Here is a 20,505-nt window from a genome sequence, read left to right as displayed (position 1 = left end):
TCCACAGAGTGCATCTGAGGATAGATACAATGCTGCACATTCAACCACAAGGTCCTTAATAAGGCAGATTATTAGCCTCTTAAAGGATGTTTCAGATGTTTGCACTGGTCAAGTGGGGCTCTCCAATACTCACTGCAGAGTGTGTCCTGCATAATCATTATTTGCTGTGCCCTGCATGACCTGGTGCTGCACAGGGGGATGTTTTGCCTAAGATAGACATAGAGCAGTAGATGTGCCCATGACAACCTCATAGCTTCAAGATTCCTGGAGGAATAAGGTGAAGACAAGTTGTTATGAATGCAGTTCTCTTCATGTGTTGATGTGGGGGCACAACACTTCACTGTCATCTTCAACATATCACGAAAGGACAATAATCTCACAATGATCACTGAAGAAGCGTAAGTCATCTTTAACCCTAATGATGGGGTCACCCTTGGAAGCCCAGTAGCCAAAGGACCATGTGGCTTCTGTGGAATGCACTCCACATCCTTAAACAACTAAGATAGTGACGTCCTTTCAACCATGGCACCAAAATGTCAGTGGTCATTGGATCCCGCAAGAGGATGAAACGCTATTGCACACATAGATGCACTCATGCCTGCATGACAACAGCTTAGCAAGGCAGCTCTAAAATAAAAAACATTTGTCAATGGTTAAAGCTTGACTGTCTCAAGAGGGAGCTACATCCAGACAGCAACATCGCTCCAAACTCCAGTTCTCATGTATGATTAATGCAGAGGCCGCATCTTGATACTGAGCCCCAAGATGCCATTGGACATCAGGATGCAGTGATCTGCAGCACGCATCCAAAGCTGGAAGTTAAGTTAGGAGTGTCCTCACAGAGAGTGGTTCAGCAGGACAATCGCGTGATTATTGACAAACACTTATAATCCTGCATTTGTCAGAAGCTTGCCAAATTTACGTCCTGCACTGCCTTAGCATTTGGGAGACATGGCCCAGTCAGTTTGACACAGCAGTCAATGATGATTTATTCCCTTCATCGATACTACCGAGCACTCAGGAGATGTGCCGGAGCATCGCTTTCATACCATTGCATTCTGTTACTTCACAGAGGGATTCCATGAAGTGTTACTAGACAGCCGTTCAGGAGAAAACTATGATCCTCACAGGTTAGTGGATGGGTTTATCAGGATGAGCACACACCTCTGAAAGCACACACTCATTCCTATCTAGCTGACATTTTACATGTCACCGAGTGGAACCAACTTCCATTGCTCAATGTCATGCATGGGGATAGTGGGGACTAATAAAGGAATAATGTTCAGCCTTAAATGTGGAGATGAAAACACGCTGCAGGGAGGTATGAAAGGCTATGACGCTCTACTACTTTAACCAAAACTTCACAGTCATAACATAATCATTCTGTTGAAGGGTCATGAGGACTCGAAACGTCAACTCTTTTCTTCTCCGCCGATGCTGCCAGACCTGCTGAGTTTTTCCAGGTAATTCTGTTTTTGTTTTGGATTTCCAGCATCCGCAGTTGTTTGTTTTTATAACATAATCATTGCTAAGTGCGTTTGGGTGCAAAGACTCCAAAATAGGTCACAACAAATACTTATAACATCCACAAACTGCAGACCTCAGTGCAAAGGCATCTGGATAATCACTAATCTTGATGAAAAATTCTCAGGAGGTTACATAATGTCTGCCTAAGATGTAAGGATTACATGTGTCTTATTCAGTCATCATTTTCATATAGGAAATGCCTTTGTTCATGTCGCTGATGTAGAACTAAAAGGTGATACGTTGTTTCATTGAGTTTCACTAAATCTCATCAGAGGGACAAGATGGGAGATGATGGCTGAGGGTGGGGGTTCATTTTGTACCCTTGAATGAATGTAGGACCTTCTATCATATCAATTAGCCATTCAATACCTGAGGCTTGGAGAGGGATAAGTGTGAAATATATTTACAACAATGCAGATTACGTACAGTGAACAAACACCCATGGCACCATTATGCATTCAAAACCTTTGAGGCCCGAGGCCTTGATGGCCCCAGCCTGCTAAGGGTCTCCTGCTCTGGGGCAGGTGCACCATCCTTGGCCTGACCTGTTGCAATTGATGGGGTCTCCGGCAGATGGAATTTGGAGCAGCAGGACATCCTTAGAGTGTCCTGGCTGAATGCCCCCAGGGTGTCTTGCTGGCGCTCCTCCTCCATCTGAGTGCCTGAGGGCCCCCCTCCCTGACTCCTTGAGGAGAAGAGGCACCTGGAGGGAGGTCAAGCTGCCTCCACCCCCTCTTGCGTAGCCACTGCTGGAACTCAGCCATGGATAGAGTGATAGTGTGCAGATCCGAGCGCAAATCCGGCAGAAACTGCTGAACCTGGGTCTCAAGGCAGCTGCTACCCTGCCCATGGAGAATTCAATGTGTTCACATGCTGGAGCTACAAAATTAGACAGAACATGGATAGACTCCTCCATCCTTCGTTCCAGTTTGCTGATGACTTCTGACAACTCTGCCTAATGTTCTCCTGCCTGTCTTTGCATCTCCAACTTCTCTTTTAGGGCTGACTGCAGTGGCTCATCATCAGACTCGTACTCTGCAGGGGCCTGAACTCCAGCAGTCTTCTGAATGTCAGACCTCAGCTGTCACTACCTGCCGTGGACATATGTCCATGAGGTGATAATCAGATTGTGAATCCGAGCCTACTCTTGAACTAGGACTCACCAAGATGCGTATATCTGCACTGGTGCAGGGTGCAGGTGAACATACAGATGGATCTTCATCTGATGCTTAATCTGCCTCCTCATCTGAGGTGCTCTGGGGGTTAGGGCTGAGATGCCTGCTTGGCGTCTTCCTCTGACTTTTCTTGCTGGTGGCTGGAATAAAAAGAAGAGATAATTAATGATTGAATAGGCTGGCTTCTGTGCTGATGGTGAGGTTGGCGGTGCTCAACCAAGTGAGGATCCAGCAATGCAACATCGACCAGGCAACCATGCTGTGAGTCAGTTCCCCTGTTCTGCAGTCTCCTACTATGCATTAATTATCTTTCCTCGTTTACACAGACACATCTGGAAAGCAGCCAAAGGGTTCCGCAAGCCAAGTCCTCGAGACAGGTCACGAAGACATCTAGGAATAGGAAAGTGATGACACCTTACTTGAAGACCTGTCACTGTGCTCCTCAGCACTTGGAGGACTGCGGGAGGCCAGAAATCTGCTGAGCCCAAGTCAGATAAGGAGCCTCGACTCAGTCATACCTCAGTTGCTAGAGCTGCAAAGGCAAACCAGGAACATCAGAAAGGGATGTCCGCTGCACTCCCCAGATTGCAGAGCATGATGGAGGAGTCCGTCCACCTTCAGTCTCAGGTGATAGCACCAGCATGCCAGTGCGCCGAGGTCAACACTGGTAGGATGGTTGCCGCCAGGGAGACCTTAGTCCAGAACATCAGTCCTGCACTGCTGCATGGGTTGAACTCCATCGCTGACTCCATAGTTCGCCTCCAACAGTGTCAACGCGAGAGTGTGTGGTGCAGGTCAATAGCACTCCAGCATCCCCTCCTCTTCAAGCAGTCCACCAGGGGCCTTTGAGCATCCAAAGGGAGGAGGATCAGCAGGTGCACACCCCAGGGCCAATTCCAGAAGTGTCTGGCATATCCAAATTCCCTCTTCCGTTGACCCCAGCAGCTCCAGCTCCACACGCCAATGAGGGTGACGCTGCCACTCAGCCCTCCAGGTCTCGGCCCTCCAGAGGACGTCTGTCAAAGCTTCCACTTCTGCTTTGATGTCAGAGGAGCACCAAGATGTAACTCTTTTGAGTCAAAATCAAGTAAACTAAATTAACAAATCAGGGGACAAATTAAAAGGCAGCCCCTTAAAGGGAAACTGCAAAAACAAAAGACAAAATTCAAAGGAAGCTTACCAACATATAAATCAAAATGTGATCAAAAGGGTCTATAAAGCATCCGAGTCCCCGCAGTGCCCAAGTTAAGAAGACATAACTCTTTCAGAGTCAAACAACTAAATTAACAAAATGAGGGAAAAAGTAAACACAGCCCCTAAGTTAGGTTAGCTGTAAAACCAAAGACAAAGTTTAAAGAAAACTTACAAACATCAAATCAAAATGTGATTAAGAGGGTTGATAAAGCACCCAAGTCCCCACAGTACCCAAGTTAAGAAGATGTAACTCTTTCGAGTACAAACCCGTTTCCATCTGTTTCAGATGAAGTTACATTGTTTCATAGTTTGCCATTGTGAGATTTGAACTCTTGATCTTGGGGTTACATATCCAGTACCATAACCGCTTAGCTATTCAGGCCAAGCTTAAAGCCTACTGCGCCTGGTATTCCCAGGCGGTCTCCCATCACCCATCCAAGTACTAACCAGGCCTGAGTCTGCTTAGCTTCCGAGATCAGACGAGATCGGGCGTTTTCAGACTAGTATGGCCATAGGCAACAAATGTAACTCTTTCAAGTACAAACACATTTCCATCTGTTTTTATTCAGATGAAGTTACATTGTTTCATAGTTTGCCATTGTGAGATTTGAACTCTTGATAATCTTTTAAATGAAAACCAAATCAACAAAATTGGGATAAATCAGGCACAGCCCCTAATTCAGGTCAGCTGTAAAACCAAGGACAAAAGTTTAAAGGAACCTTACAAACTTTAAATCAAAATGTGATTAAAGGGGTCAACAAAACACCCCAGTCCCCGCGGTGCCCACCGAGCACGGAAGGCCTCGAGAGTGTCAGCAGACACCGCGTGCTCCCTCTCCAGGGACATCCGGCAGCGAACGTAGCCGCGGAAGAGGGACAAACAATCGGGCAGGACTCCCCCGTCGATCGCCAGCTGCCTGGACCAGTTAATGGCCAACTTGGCCAGGCCCAGGAGCAGGTTCACGAGGAGGTCCTCCTCCTTCCCGACCCCTTTCCGCACCGGATGCCCATAGATCAGGAGCGTGGGGCTGAAGTGCAAACAAAACATCAATAAAAGGTTTTTCAAGTAACTAAAAAGGGAGTGCAGCCTACAACACCCTATGTATACATGGTCCACGGACGCCACAAGACTGCAAAAAGGGCACGTGTCCTGAGAGTCCGTGAACCTATGCATCCTCTTATTATAGGGGACTGCTGCATGCAACACCCTCCAACCCAGGTCCCCGATAGAAAGGGGGAGGACACCTCCGTAGAGGGCCTCCGCCGCCGGACGGCAACAAGGCACGCCAGGGCGTGTCCAGGTGACGGACAAGGGCGAGAAAATGGAAGGTGTGCAGCAGCAAACCGTACAAAAAGCCCCTCTTTGCCGTGCCAAAAGGCACGGAAAGCATGTCCCCGAGGCGGCTCATATTGCGGGGCACCAGCACCCGAGGGAGGGTTCGGGGCTTGGGGCCAATGTGGAGGTCTGTCCGAACAGGGGAACGTTCAGACGGAAGACCAACGCGCACCTGGGCCACATCAAGACCCAAAATAACGTAGGGTCCGAGCACGACCGTTCTCAGGTCTTGGATGGCATCGGCTGCGATCTGGACACTCACAGACGCGCGTCGCGCCAACTCCTGCGGGAGCATCCAGCCCAGTCCTCCGCCACCCAGCACATCCCCGATCCTGGTCACCCCTGCGGCCACAGCCCTCCTCTCCGCCAACCACTGAAAAGGACGGAGGGGCGGATTCCTCAGCAGCGGCTCTCTGACGATAGCCGCTACTCCTGACGGGGGAGAGCTGCGTCGCGAGGCGACCACTTTCCAGACTTTGATCAGGTCCTGGTAAAAGACAGGCAACACCTGCAAGGAGCCACCGAGGTCCAGCTGTTCTATAAACAGGAGCTGCACGTCATAATTCAGGCCGTGCACCTGACGGAAGAAATACGTCGTCAGGGCACACCATCTAGGAGGAGGCTCGACGTAGAGGTATCGCTACAGGGTCTGAAGGCGGAAAGTCGCCACCTGTGTGCGTAGGCACACTAGCGCCTGACCACCTTCCCTAAGCGGGAGACTCAGAACTTCAGCAGCGACCCAAAGCAACCTTTTGTCCCAGAAGAAGTTGACCAACAATTTCTGGATTCTCGTGACAAAGTCCGGGGGAGGGGTCAAAGTGATCAGTCGATACCACAACATGGCGGCGATCAGCTGGCTTATGACCAAAACTCGACCCCGGTAAGATAGCACTCGGAGCAGTCCTGTCCAGCGCCGCAGGCGAGCGGTGACTTTCGTCTCCAGTTCCTGCCAGGTTGCCGGCCAGGATTCCTCAGCAGGGCAGAGATGGACCCCCAGGTAGAGGAGGCTGGTCCTGCTCCAGGTAAAAGGCCTGAGCACCTCGGGTAGGGGATCCATTTGCCACTGACCGACCAGGAGTCCAGAACATTTCTCCCAGTTGATCCTGGCAGAAGAAGCGGCAGAGTAGACCTCCTGGCACTCGCGCATCCTCCGCAGGTCAGCCGGGTCACTAAACATAAGGAGCACGTCATCGGCGTAAGCCGAAAGGACCACCCCGATGCCCGGCCCGCGCAGAACCAATCCCGACAACCTCCTCCGCAAGAGGCACAGGAAAGGCTCCACGCAAATAGAATACAACTGGCCAGACAGGGGGCAGCCCTGACATACCCCTCTCCCAAAGCGAAGGGGCGCCGTCAGGGACCCGTTAACCTTCACTAGACACTCCGCGGCGGTGTACAGAAGTCGGATCCGGGCGACAAAATGCGTCCCGAACCCGAACGCTTGCAGAGTTACGAGTAAGTATTCGTGATCCACCCTGTCGAACGCCTTCTCCTGATCGAGAGACAGGAAGGCGCTCGACAGACCAGCCCTCTGGGAATGGTGGATGATGTCCCGGACCAGACGGATGTTATCATAAATGGTTCGGTCCGGGATGGTGTAGGACTGGTCAGGGTGGATCATGTGGTCCAGCATGGTGCCGAGCCAAGAAGACATGGCTCGGGCGAAGATTTTGTAGTCCGTGCTGAGGAGGGAGACCGGGCGCCCGTTTTTAAGAAGGCGGAGATCCCCCTTCTTCTGCAGCAGGGCAATCACCGCCCTGCGCCACGAAAGGGGCATCTCCCCGGTAGCAATGCTCTCCCCCAGGACCCCCGCGAAGTCGCTCCCCAAGACGTCCCAGAACGCCTTGAAGAACTCCACGGTCAGCCCGTCTAGTCCCGGGGATTTGCCCCTAGAAAGACCGTCGAGTGCGCCGGTCAGCTCCCCCAGACTTATAGGGGAGTCAAGCTTTCCGGCGCACTCCGGGCCGACCTGCGGCAGGTCCTCCCACAAAACTCTGCAAGCGTCCTCGCTGGACGGATCCGGAGAGAACAGGGCAGTGTAGTAATCTCGGGCGATGGCCCTGATGCCCTCCGGATCCGAGACAAGGGATCCGTCGTCGGCCAACAGCGTAAAGAGCTGCTGACGGACCCCGTGCCTTTTTTCCAGCGAGTAGAAGGGGGAGCCGTGGTCCATCTCCTTGAGGAACCGGATCCACGATCTCACGAACGTGCCCCGAGACCCGACCAGTTGCAGGTCCCGCAGCGCGCCCTTCTTCCCATCGTACACCGACCGCAGGGCCGGGTCCGCGTCGGGCTGACGGAGACGTGCCTCCAGGTCGAGCACGTCCTTCTCCAACTCCTCGACCCTGGATTTGCGTCTCTTTGTTGACCCCTTCGCGTACTCTTGACAGAAAACTCGGACATGAGTCTTGCCCACGTCCCACCATAGCCTCAAGGAGGGGAAGTCTCCCCGCTTCCTTCTCCAGCCGGCCCAGAAACGACGGAACGAGTCCAGGAACTGCTGGTCCTCCAACAACAGGTTGTTAAAATGCCAGTACGTGGACCCCGTCCGAGCGCAGAACGAAGTGAGCTCCGCCCACACCAGACGGTGGTCTGTGCACAGAACCTGCCATATAGAAGCAGCCGGAACGCAGGACCCGTACGCCTTCGAAACGTAAAGGCGGTCGAGTCTGGACGCTCCGACTCCAGGTGACACAAAGGTGAACACGCTGGAGTCAGGATGGAGATTTCGCCAGACATCCACCAAGTCGAAGGACCTGACCAGGTCCCGCAACTTACTCACACCTAGCGTGCGGTGCTGGGTACCGTGACGGTCCCGGGCCTCGAGGGTGCAATTAAAATTCCCCCGAGGACGATGCACTCGCCAGCGTCGATGGAGCCGAGATGAGTGGACACTTCTTCAAAGAGGCTCGCTTGCTGCTGCGTGCCCAGGGGAGCGTACACATTCACAAAGTGAAGCACCGCCTCCCCCAGACACATAGTCAGGTGCAGCAACCGGCCTGGCACCGGCTCCTTGACCCCCAAGATCTCCGGCTGAAAATACGGGGCCAAAAAGATAGCCACCCCGCCAGAATTGGAGGCTAGGTGACTCATGTAGACCCCCCCTCGCCACTCCAGGAGCCACGTGGCTTCGTCTCCCGGAACGGTATGGGTTTCTTGCAGGAAGCACAACGCATACTTCCCGTCCCTGAGGACCGAGAAGTTCTGGAACCTGCGCTGTGCGTCCCTGCTGCCGTGGATCTTGAGGCTGGCTATAGTTGTCTCCATTGTCAAAGGTACATCAAACCTTCACCTTAAATAAAAAAGAAGAGGACTGTTAGTCCTTCCTCTCCTTCAGGATCACAGCGAGAAACGTTTGGACCCTCCGCCGCGCATTCCTATCCAACTCAGGAGCCTTGAGAGCCTCGCAAGTGGACCAGAACACCAGTGGAAAAGAATGCCACCGGTCCAAGGCCAACTGAACCCTGTATCGGCGAACGCGATGACTCGCCAAAAAGTCCCGGAGTTCCCTTGGGGGGATGAGGGGGGAGTCAGCGGAGGGCACCAGGGGATCCACCGCTTCGCTTGAGAGCGACTCAGCGTAATCTCCAGTGCTCACCAACGACACCCCGTCCTCCTCCGGGTCGTCGCCTCCAGCTTCCGACCACTCCCCGGCATTGAGTACGGGGGCTGATTCGGAGCTGCCAGCTGGCTCCACCTGTACCTCGATCCCACCCCCAGGATCAAGGCCAGAGGGGTCTTCTCTAGTCTCCTCTAAAGGTTTTGGGTCAGAGGGCAGCGGCACTTCTGATGTCCACTCTCCTCCCGGCATCGGGTCGTCCAGGGAGCTCAGGACAAGCTCCTGACCTAAAACTAGAACATCCGGTGCTAAGGTTTGGGAGGGAGCTGGAAGGCCGTCCTCCTCACCGCCACCCAATGACCCGTTAACATTTTTTAAATTTTCAAAGCTGCAGTCCCCCGACGAGCCAGAAGGTACCTTGGGGGTATCGAGGGTTCCTGAGTCGGGCACCACCTCAAGGGAGGTGCCCTCAGTGACCTCCGATGGGCCCTGTTCAGGGGACTGCAGCAGGTTGACGGGGGGAACAGTGGTGGGAGTAGGTACGGGGGTTTTGGATTCCCCAGAGGACAGGGCGAGGTTTTACTTGGTGGAGAGGCCACCACCTCTTCATCGGGGGAAGGGACACACCCAACTTCTTCAGTTTGGGCGTCGTCCACTTCCTCCTCCAAAGCATGACGTCTCTTCCGGGTCAGGCTGGGGGCTAGGAAGACCTCCATCTCCGAGGCCCCCTCCTCCTGGTCCAGCCCTCCCGGACACTCCACCCTCTGGGGTTTGGGTTTCCCTTTCCCCGGCTCGGGGTCCCACTTCTTTTCCCCGCCGGCCCCGGGAGCATGCGCAGGGACGACGCCGGGCCCAGCACGCGGCGCCTTAGCGCCCACGGGCCCGGGAGCACACGCGGACACGACGCCGGGGCCGGATGATGTATTTCCCCCGAGCCGGTGTTTTCAGGTGTTTGGGGGGTTTGGGGCGTTTCACGGGCCGCCTCCAGATTGCGGGTCTTCCTCCGCACCTTCTTACGGCGTGGGGGCTCTCCCCCCGCCTCAATGGCAGCCGAGATGGCAGTGGCTGCCGGGGTCGCTTCCCCTTGCAGGGAGGGAGATGGAGTGGTGGCGGGGGGAGGAGGGGCAGTGCCAGCCGCGGCCGCTTGGGTGGGGCTCGTGGCCTTGGAGGCGGGGCAGTTCTTCCTCACGTGCCCCGCCTCCTTACAAGTATGGCACCGCAGGCCCTCCGCGGTCCAGAAGACCCGATAGGCGGTCCCCTCGAAATTGACAGTAAAGGCCCCCTCCAGGCACTCCTCCTGGGCCAAGCGGACAAATACCTGGCGCCGGAAGGAGTACACATGGCGGAGGGCCGAGTCTTTGAGGCCGAGCGGGATTGGTGCAACCCCGACCTGACATTGCCCAGTTTATTAAGGTGGGGGAGGAGGAGCTCACTGGATAGAAAAGGCGGGACATTTGATATGATTATTCTCTGGGCGGTGGCCTCAAGGGGATCCACCGCCAGAAAAGTCCCGCCCACAGTGAGTCCTTTTTGCAGGGCGAGGTGCACCGCCCGCTCGGACCTCAAGAAGAATATGGCCTTCCCATACAGTTTAGAGGCCGCGACAATGGCTGAGGGGCCGACGACCCCAGCCATAGCCTTAACGCAGGCCTCTATTGTCATTTCAGGGTGAGCATAGCTCTTTACCCCAAGGGCCCTCGTTATGAGGCGGAATGGTGACAGGGCAGCAGGAGCAGCTGGAGCCGCAGAAGCAGCCACCCCCGCTTAGGTCTTTTTTTGAGGCCCTGCCACCGGAGTTATAACCGCCTCCACATTAGCCCTCGAGGGTCCGGCCACAGGCGATTGTGAATTGGCCTTAGGGCCAGAGCCACGCCCACCCTGGGAAGGATTGGCAATTTTGTTTAAATTATTATTTTTTTTTATATATATATATCTATATATTTTAAAATATATGTAGTGTTCCTCCCTAGGGAGGGAAGGGGGTGGGGGAGAGAGGTAGAAATAACCTCCCCTCTTTTAGGCAGGAGAGGAGAGGAGGGAGAGGAGAAAAGGACAGGGAGGCACAGGAGGGAAAGGGGTAAATTTCCAGGTGGGTGTCCTCGATGGTGGATGGACGGTGGGTGGGGGCCTGTTGGTCTTCAGGCAGGGGGAGGCAATGTCTTCACCAGCTACTGCTGGCCTTACCTGGATAGGGCTGGGTTGGGAGAGGGGTGGCAGAAAGATGGTTTCACAACACACACACCCCCCCTTTCTTCCTTCCCCAAACCCTCTGGCAGTCTTCTTGCCTCCCCCTACAAAACACAGTCTTTAATTGCCCCCACCTTAACAAAAATACACAGTCCAGACACCCACCTAGGATGTTGTTTTTTAACACAGTCCTGGCCTCCTGGCCTTCCTGTCCTGAAGCAGCAACTGTTCTCTTCTCTCCCTCTCTCTCCTTTGGCCCCACAGGGGCAAGGCAGCAGCAGCAGCACTGGAGCAGAAGCAGCAACAGCTGCAGAAGCAACAACCCCAAAGCAGCAGTATCAGTAGTATCAGTCACAGAAACACTGAGGAGCACCAACAACACACACCTTCTCTCCTCAGTGTCAAGCAACAAACTGAATTCACAATTGCCTCAACGAGCTCGTAAAGAAGATGTAACTCTTTCGAGTACAAACCCGTTTCCATCTGTTTCAGATGAAGTTACATTGTTTAATAGTTTGCCATTGTGAGATTTGAACTCTTGATTGCTGTTATTGGAAGCCAAACATATCGGCCCCATGACATCATTGCTGGAGCTCCTCAGGGTAATGCTGTAACTCTTTCGAGTACAAACCCATTTCCATCTGTTTCAGATGAAGTTACATTGTTTCATAGTTTGCCATTGTGAGATTTGAACTCTTGATAATCTTTTAAATGAAAATCAAATCAACAAAATTGGGATAAATCAGGCACAGCCCCTAATTCAGGTCAGCTGTAAAACCAAGGACAAAAGTTTAAAGGAACCTTACAAACTTTAAATCAAAATGTGATTAAAGGGGTCAACAAAACACCCCAGTCCCCGCGGTGCCCACCAAGCACGGAAGGCCTCGGGAGTGTCAGCAGACACCGCGTGCTCCCTCTCCAGGGACATCCGGCAGCGAACGTAGCCGCGGAAGAGGGACAAACAATCAGGCAGGACTCCCCCGTCGATCGCCCGCTGCCTGGACCAGTTAATGGCCAACTTGGCCAGGCCCAGGAGCAGGTTCACGAGGAGGTCCTCCTCCTTCCCGACCCCCTTCCACACCGGGTGCCCATAGATCAGGAGCGTGGGGCTGAAGTGCAAACAAAACATCAATAAAAGGTTTTTCAAATAGCTAAAAAGGGAGTGCAGCCTACAACACCCTATGTATACATGGTCCACGGACTCCACAAGACCGCAAAAAGGGCACGTGTCCTGAGAGTCCGTGAACCTATGCATCCTCTTATTATAGGATACTGCTGCATGCAACACCCTCCAACCCAGGTCCCCGATAGAAAGGGGGAGAACACCTCCGTAGAGGGCCTCCCAACGGGGGCCTCCGCCGCCGAACGGCAGCAAGGCACACCAGGGCGTGTCCAGTCGACGGACAAGGGCGAGAAAATGGAAGGTGTGCAGCAGCAGTCCATACAAAAAGCCCCTCTTTGCCGTGCCAAAAGGCACGGAGGGCATGTCCCCGACGCGGCTCATATTGCGGGGCACCAGCAGCCGAGGGAGGGTTCGGGGCTTGGGGCCAATGTGGAATTCTGTCCGAACAGGGGAACGTTCAGACGGAAGACCACCGCGCACCTGGGCCACATCAAGACCCAAAATAACGTCGGGTCCGAGCACGACCGTTCTCAGGTCTTGGATGGCATCGGCTGCGATCTGGACACTCACAGACGCGCGTGGCGCCAACTCCTGCGGGAGCATCCAGCACAGTCCTCCGCCACCCAGCACGTCCCCGATCCTGGTCACCCCTGCGGCCACAGCCCTCCTCTCCGCCAACCACTGAAAAGGACGGAGGGGCGGATTCCTCAGCAGCGGCTCTCTGACGATAGCCGCTACTCCTGACGGGGGAGAGCTGCGTCGTGAGGCGACCACTTTCCAGACTTTGATCAAGTCCTGGTAAAAGACGGGCAACGCCTGCAAGGAGCTACCGAGGCCCAGCTGTTCTATTAACAGGAGTTGCACGTCATAATTCAGGCCGTGCACCTGACGGAAGGAATACGTCGTCAGGGCACACCATCTAGGAGGAGGCTCGACGTAGAGGTATCGCTGCAGGGTCTGAAGGCAGAAAGTCGCCACCTGTGTGCGTAGGCACACTAGCGCCTGACCACCCTCCCTAAGCGGGAGACTCAGAACCTCGGCAGCAACCCAGTGCGATCTTTTGTCCAAGAAGAAGTCGACTAACAATCTCTGGATTCTTGTGACAAAGTCCGGGGGAGGGGTCAAAGTGACCAGCCGATACCACAACATGGCAGCGATCAGCTGATTTATGACCAGAACTCGACATCGGTAAGATAACACTCGGAGCAGTCCTGTCCAGCGCCGCAGGCGAGCGGTGACTTTCGTCTCCAGTTCCTGCCAGGTTGCCGGCCAGGATTCCTCAGCAGGGCAGAGATGGACCCCCAGGTAGAGGAGGCTGGTCCTGCTCCAGGTGAAAGGCCTGAGCTCCTCGGGTAGGGGATCCATCTGCCACTGACCGACCAGGAGTCCAGAACATTTCTCCCAGTTGATCCTGGCAGAAGAAGCGGCAGAGTAGTCCTCCTGGCACTCGCGCATCCTCCGCGGGTCAGCCGGGTCACTAAACATAAGGAGCACGTCATCGGCGTAAGCCGAAAGGACCGCCCCGATGCCCGGCCCGCGCAGAACCAATCCCGACAACCTCCTCCGCAAGAGGTACAGGAAAGGCTCCACGCAAATAGAATACAACGGGCCAGACAGGGGGCAGCCCTGACATACCCCTCTCCCAAAGCGAAGGGGCGCCGTCAGGGACCCGTTAACCTTCACTAGACACTCCGCGGCGGTGTACAGAAGTCGGATCCGGGCGACAAAATGCGTCCCGAACCCGAAAGCTTGCAGAGTTCCGTGTAAGTATTCGTGATCCACCCTGTCGAACGCCTTCTCCTGATCGAGAGACAGGAAGGCGCTCGACAGACCAGCCCTCTGGGAATGGTGGATGATGTCCCGGACCAGATGGATGTTATCATAAATGGTGCGGTCCGGGACGGTGTAGGACTGGTCAGGGTGGATCATGTTGGTCCAGCACGGTGCCGAGCCAAGAAGACATGGCTCGGGCGAAGATTTTGTAGTCCGTGCTGAGGAGGGAGACCGGGCGCCAGTTTTTAAGAAGGCGGAAATCCCCCTTCTTCGGCAGCAGGGCAATCACCGCCCTGCGCCACGAAAGGGGCATCTCCCCGGTAGCAATGCTCTCCCCCAGGACCCCCGCGAAGTCGCTCCCCAAGACGTCCCAGAACGCCCTGAAGAACTCCACGGTCAGCCCGTCTAGTCCCGGGGATTTGCCCCTAGAAAGACCGTCGAGTGCGCCGGTCAGCTCCCCCAGACTTATAGGGGAGTCAAGCTTTCCGGCGCACTCCGGGCCGACCTGCGGCAGGTCCTCCCACAAAACTCTGCAAGCGTCCTCGCTGGACGGATCCGGAGAGAACAGGGCAGTGTAGTAATCTCAGGCGATGGCCCTGATGCCCTCCGGATCCGAGACAAGGGATCCGTCGTCGGCCAGCAGCGTAAAGAGCTGCTGACGGACCCCGTGCCTTTTTTCCAGCGAGTAGAAGGGGGAGCCGTGGTCCATCTCCTTGAGGAACCGGATCCACGACCTCACGAACGCGCCCCGAGACCCGACCAGTTGCAGGTCCCGCAGCGCGCCCTTCTTCTCATCGTACACCGACCGCAGGGCCGGGTCCGCATCAGGCTGACGGAGACATGCCTCCAGGTCGAGCACCTCCTTCTCCACCTCCTCGACCCTGGATTTGCGTCTCTTTGTCGACCCCTTCGCGTACTCTTGACAGAAAACTCGGACATGAGTCTTGCCCACGTCCCACCATAGCCTCAAGGAGGGGAAGTCTCCCCGCTTCCTTCTCCAGCCGGCCCAGAAGCGACGGAACGAGTCCAGGAACTGCTGGTCTTCCAACAACAGGTTATTAAAATGCCAGTACGCGGACCCCGTCCGAGTGCAGAACGAAGTGAGCTCCGCCCACACCAGACGGTGGTCCGTGCACGGAACCTGCTGTATAAAAGCAGCCGGAACACAGGACACGTACGCCTTTGAAACGTAAAGGCGGTCGAGTCTGGACGCTCCGACTCCAGGTGACACGAAGGTGAACACGCTGGAGTCAGGATGGAGATTTCGCCAGACGTCCACTAAGTCGAAGGACCTGACCAGGTCCCGCAACTTACTCACACCTCACGTGCAGTGCGGGGTACCGTGATGGTCCCGGACCCCGAGGGTGCAAATGAAATCCCCCCCGAGGACGATGCACTTGCCAGCGTCGATGGAGCCGAGATGAGTGGACACTTCTTCAAAGAAGCTCGCTTGCTGCTGCGTGCCCAGGGGAGCGTACACATTCACAAAGTGAAGCACCGCCCCCCCCAGACGCACAGTCAGGTGCAGCAACCGGCCTGGCACCGGCTCCTTGACCCCCAAGATCTCCGGCTGAAAATGCGGGGCCAACAAGATAGCCACCCCGCCCGAATTGGAGGCTAGGTGACTCATGTAGACACCCTCTCGCCACTCCAGGAGCCACATGGCTTCGTCTCCCGGAACGGTATGGGTTTCTTGCAGGAAGCACAACGCATACTTCCCGTCCCTGAGGACCGAGAAGTTCTGGAACCTGCGCTGTGCGCCCCTGCTGCTGTGGATCTTGAGGCTGGCTATAGTCGTCTTCATTGTCAAAGGTACATCAAACCTTCACCTTAAGTAATTAAAAAGAAGAAGAGGACTTTTTAGTCCTTCCTCTCCTCCAGGAGCCCAGCGAGAAACGTCTGGACCCTCCGCCGCGCGTTCCTATCCAACTCGGGAGACTTGAGAGCCTCGCGAGTGGACCAGAACACCAGCGGAAACGAATGCCACCGGTCCAAGGCCAACTGAACCCTGTCTCGGTGACAACGGTGCCCCGACAAAAAGTCCCGGAGTTCCCTTGGGGGGATGGGGGCGAGTCAGTGGAGGGCACCAGGGGATCCACCGCCTCGCTTGAGAGCGACTCCGCGTAATCCCCAACGCTCACCACCGACACCCCGTCCTCCTCCGGGTCGTCGCCTCCAGCTTCCGACCCCTCCCCCGCATTGAGTACGGGGGCTGATTCAGAGCTGCCAGCTGGCTCTATCTGTGCCTCGATCCCACCCCCAGGATCAAGGCCAGAGGAGTCCTCTCTGGTCTCCTCTAAACTTTTTGGGCCAGAGGGCAGCGGCAGTTCTGATGCCCACTCTCCTCCCGGCACCGGGTCGTCCGGGGAGCTCAGGACAAGCTCCTGACCTAAACATAGGACGCCCGGTGTCAAGGTTTGGGAGGGAGCGGGAAGGCCCTCCTGTTCGCCGCCACCCAATGACCCATTAACATTTTTAAAAATTTCAAATCTGCAGTCCCCCAACGAGCCAGAAGGTACCTCGGGGGTATTAAGTGCCCTGGAGTCGGACACCACCTCAAAGGAGGTGCCCTCAGTGACCCCCGAGTGGCCCTGTTCAGGGGACTGCAGCAGACTGGTAGGGGGAACAGTGGTAGGGGTAGGGGTTTCTGGTTCCCCCAGAGGGCAGGGCGAGGTTTCACTGGGTGGAGACGCCACCACTTCTTCAGCGGGGGAAGGGACACGCCCAACTTCTTCAGTTTGGGCGTCGCCCACTCCCTCCTCCGAAGCGTGACGTCTCTTCGGGTCAGGTTGGGGGCTCGGGAGACCTCCATTTCCGAGGCCCCTCCTCCTTGTCCAGCCCTCCCAGACACTCCACCCTCTGGGTTTTTGATGTTTGTTTCCCCGGCTCGGGCTCCCGCGTCTTTTCCCCGCCGGCCCCGGGAGCACGCGCAGGGACGACGCCGGGCCCAGCACTTGGCGCCTTAGCGCCCACGGACCCGGGAGCACACGCGGACACGACGCCGGAGCCGGATGATGTTTTTTCCCCCGAGCCGGTTTTTCCATGTGTTTGGGGGGTTTGGGGCGTTTCACGGGCCGCCTCCAAATTTCGGGTCTTCCTCCGCGCCTTCTTACGGCGTGGGGGCTCTCCCCCCGCCTTACCGGCAGCCGAGATGGCAGCTGCTGCCGGGGTCGCTTCCCCTTGCGGGGAGGGAGATGGAGTGGTGGCGGGGGGAGGAGGGGGCGGTGCCAGCCGCGGCTGCTTGGGTGGGGCTCGTGGCCTTGGAGGCGGGGCAGTTCTTTCTTACGTGCCCCACCTCCTTACAGGCATGGCACCGCCGCCCTCCGCGGTCCAGAAGACCCGATAGGCGGTCCCCTCAAAATTAACTGAGAAGACCCCCTCCAGGCACTCCTCCCGGGCCAAGCGGACGAAAACTTGGTGCTGGAAGGAGTACACGTGGCAGAGGGCCGAGTCTTTGAGGCCGAGCGGGACTGGCGCAACCCCTGACCTGACCTCCCCCAGCCTATTAAGGTGGGGGAGGAGGAGCTCACATGATATAAAGGGCGGGACATTTGAAATAACAATCTTCTGGGTGGTGGCCTCAAGGGGGACCACCGCCAGAAAAGTCCCGCCCACAGTGAGCCCCTTCTGCAGGGCGAGTTGCACCGCCCGCTCGGACCTCAAGAAAAAAATGGCCCTCCCATACATCTTTGAGGCCGCGACAATGGCTGAGGGGGCGACAACCCCAGCCATAGCCTTAACGCAGGCCTCAATAGTCATCTCAGGGTGAGCGTAGCATTTTACCCCGAGGGCCCTGGTGAGGAGACGGAATGGCGACAGGGCAGCGGGAGCAGCAGGAGCTGCAGAAGCAACCACCCCCGCATAGGTCTTTTTTGTAGGCCCTGCCACCGGTGACAAAGCCGCCTCCACATTAGCCCTCGAGGGCCCGGCCACAGGAGATGTTGAACTGGCCTTAGGGCCAGAGCCACGCCCACCCTGGGAAGGATTGGCCATTTTTTTTTTAATTATATATTTTTTTTACATATATATATTTTTTAAATATACAATGTTCCTCCCTAGGGAGAGAGGTAGTAATAACCTCCCCCTTTTGTACAGGAGAGGAGAGGAGAGAGAGGAGTGAAGGACAGGGAGGCACAGGAGGGAGAAGGGAAGAGTCCAGGTGGGTGTCTCCAATGAAAGATGGACGTTGGGTGGGGGCCTGATGATCTTCTTGCAGGGGGAGGCGATGTCTTCACCAGCCACCACTGGCCTTACTGGGAAAGGGCTGGGTGTGGGGTGGGGGGAGGGATTTGGGTTGCAGAAAGGTGTTTTTAACCGCACACCCCTCTCCCTTCCTTCCCCAAACCTTCCTGCAGTCTTCTTTCCTCCCCCTACAAAACACAGTCCTTTATTGCCCCCACCTTACACAAACAATAATGTTGGACACCCACCTAGGATGTTGTTTTTAGACACAGTCCTGGCCTCCTGGCCTTCCTGTCCTGTAGCAACAGAAGCTGTTCTTCTTCTCTCCCTCTCTCTCCTTTTGCTCCACACGGGCAGGTCCAGCAGCAGCAAACACCCTCGAGTGCAGGTCCAGCAGCAGCAGCAGTAAACACCCTCGAGTGCAGGTCCAGCAGCAGCAGCAAACACCCTCAAGTGCAGGAGCAGCAGCAGCACACAGCAGAAGCAACCCCAAAGGCAGCAGCAGAAACACCAACACCACACACGTTCTCTCCTCAGTATCAGGAAACAAACTGAATCCACAATTGCCTCCACGAGATCGTTAAGAAGATGAATTCTTGATAATCTTTTAAATGAAAACCAAATCAACAAAATTGGGATAAATCAGGCACAGCCCCTAATTCAGGTCAGCTGTAAAACCAAGGACAAAGTTTAAAGGAACCTTACAAACTTTAAATCAAAATGTGATTAAAGGGGTCAACAAAACACCCCAGTCCCCGCGGTGCCCACCGAGCACGGAAGGCCTCGAGAGTGTCAGCAGACACCGCATGCTCCCTCTCCAGGGACATCCGGCAGCGAACGGAGCCGCGGAAGAGGGACAAGATGTAACTCTTTCAAGTACAAACCCGTTTCCATCTGTTTCAGATGAAATTACATGGTTTCATAGTTTGCCATTGTGAGATTTGAACTCTTGATAATCTTTTAAATGAAAACCAAATCAACAAAATTGGGATAAATCAGGCACAGCCCCTAATTCAGGTCAGCTGTAAAACCAAGGACAAAGTTTAAAGGAACTTTACAAACTTTAAATCAAAATGTGATTAAAGGGGTCAACAAAACACCCCAGTCCCCGCGGTGCCCACCGAGCACGGAAGGCCTCGAGAGTGTCAGCAGACACCGCGTGCTCCCTCTCCAGGGACATCCGGCAGCGAACGTAGCTGCGGAAGAGGGACAAACAATCGGGCGGGACTCCCCCGTCGATCGCCCGCTGCCTGGACCAGTTAATGGCCAACTTGGCCAGGCCCAGGAGCAGGTTCACGAGGAGGTCCTCCTCCTTCCCGACCCCCTTCCGCACCGGGTGCCCATAGATCAGGAGCGTGGGGCTGAAGTGCAAACAAAACATCAATAAAAGGTTTTTCAAATAACTAAAAAGGGAGTGCAGCCTACAACACCCGTTTGTATACATGGTCCACGGACTCCACAAGACCGCAAAAAGAGCACGTGTCCTGAGAGTCCGTGAACCTATGCATCCTCTTATTATAGGGGACTGCTGCATGCAACACTCTCCAACCCAGGTCCCCAATAGAAAGGGGGAGGACACCTCCGTAGAGGGCCTCCCAACGGGGGCCTCCGCCACCGGACGGCAACAAGGCACGCCAGGGCGTGTCCGGGCGACGGACAAGGGCGAGAAAATGGAAGGTGTGCAGCAGCAGTCCGTACAAAAAGCCCCTCTTTGCCATGCCAAAAGGCACAGAGGGCATGTCCCCGAGGCGGCTCATATTGCGGGGCACCAGCACCCGAGGGAGGGTTCGAGGCTTGGGGCCAATGTGGAATTCTGTCCGAACAGGGGAACGTTCAGACGGAAGACCACCGCGCACCTGGGCCACCTCAAGACCCAAAATAACGTCGGGTCCGAGCACGACCGTTCTCAGGTCTTGGATGGCATCAGCTGCGACCTGGACACTCACAGACGCGCGTCGCGCCAACCTCTGTGGGAGCATCCAGCCCAGTCCTCCGCCACCCAGCACGTCTCCGATCCTGGTCACCCCTGCGGCCACAGCCCTCCTCTCCGCCAACCACTGAAAAGGACGGAGGGGCGGATTCCTCAGCAGCGGCTCTCTGACGATGGCCGCTACTCCTGACGGGGGAGAGCTACGTCGCGAGGCGACCACTTTCCAGACTTTGATCAGGTCCTGGTAAAAGACGGGCAACACCTGCAAGGAGCCACCGAGGCCCAGCTGTTCTATGAACAGGAGCTGCACATCATAATTCAGGCCTTGCACCTGACGGAAGAAATACGTCATCAGGGCACACCATCTAGGAGGAGGCTCGACGTAAAGGTATCGCTGCAGGGTCTGAAGGCGGAAAGTCGCCACCTGTGTGCGTAGGCACACTAGCGCCTGACCACCCTCCCTAAGCGGGAGACTCAGAACCTCGGCAGCGACCCAGTGCAATCTTTTGTCCCAGAAGA

At 55.5% G+C, this 20,505-nt stretch overlaps 1 pseudogene; it reads right to left on the bottom strand.

The window, feature by feature from the left end:
- Positions 1–4,287: 4,287 nt before the first annotated feature.
- LOC121286511 lies at positions 4,288–4,413 on the bottom strand (annotated as a pseudogene).
- Positions 4,414–20,505: the final 16,092 nt, after the last annotated feature.

Source organism: Carcharodon carcharias, chromosome 13 (genome assembly GCF_017639515.1).
Source record: "Carcharodon carcharias isolate sCarCar2 chromosome 13, sCarCar2.pri, whole genome shotgun sequence".
Classification (NCBI taxonomy): Eukaryota; Metazoa; Chordata; class Chondrichthyes; order Lamniformes; family Lamnidae; genus Carcharodon; species Carcharodon carcharias.
Note: the sequence above shows the minus strand (reverse complement) of the source record. Positions and strands in the feature narration are given on the sequence as shown.